This window comes from Olea europaea, unplaced genomic scaffold (genome assembly GCF_002742605.1).
Source record: "Olea europaea var. sylvestris unplaced genomic scaffold, O_europaea_v1 scaffold492, whole genome shotgun sequence".
Lineage (NCBI taxonomy): Eukaryota > Viridiplantae > Streptophyta > Magnoliopsida > Lamiales > Oleaceae > Olea > Olea europaea.
The window spans coordinates 89,851-90,265 of NW_019263235.1; positions in this window are offsets into that span (position 1 = coordinate 89,851).

The window sequence follows — 415 nt, forward strand, 5'->3', positions numbered from 1 at the left end:
AGTTTGAATCCTTATATAATATGTCAAGCTTTACGTGTGATATTTCACAAAGTAGTTGCTAATTGTCAATTTAATTAGACAATTCTCTCAACATTATGGGAGAATTAAAAAGTTGAAAATAATGTATAGGTGCCTCATTAGCTAAATCATCACGAAAAATAATTCGAACCAGAATGTCGAAAGATAATATATTTAGATACATTTACTAATCAAAGATATAAACTATATCTCACACACCAATTTTAAATGCTCCGACTCAAAGTAACGTCTTGAATGACAATTATTTAATAATATTATATTTAATAAATTTATGGCACACCTAGGGGTGTCAATGAGTTGAGTCGAGCCGGCTGAAGCTCGACTCGAACTTTTTGAATGCGGGCTTTTTTTAGCCTGAGTTGAGCAAAAGTTTGGC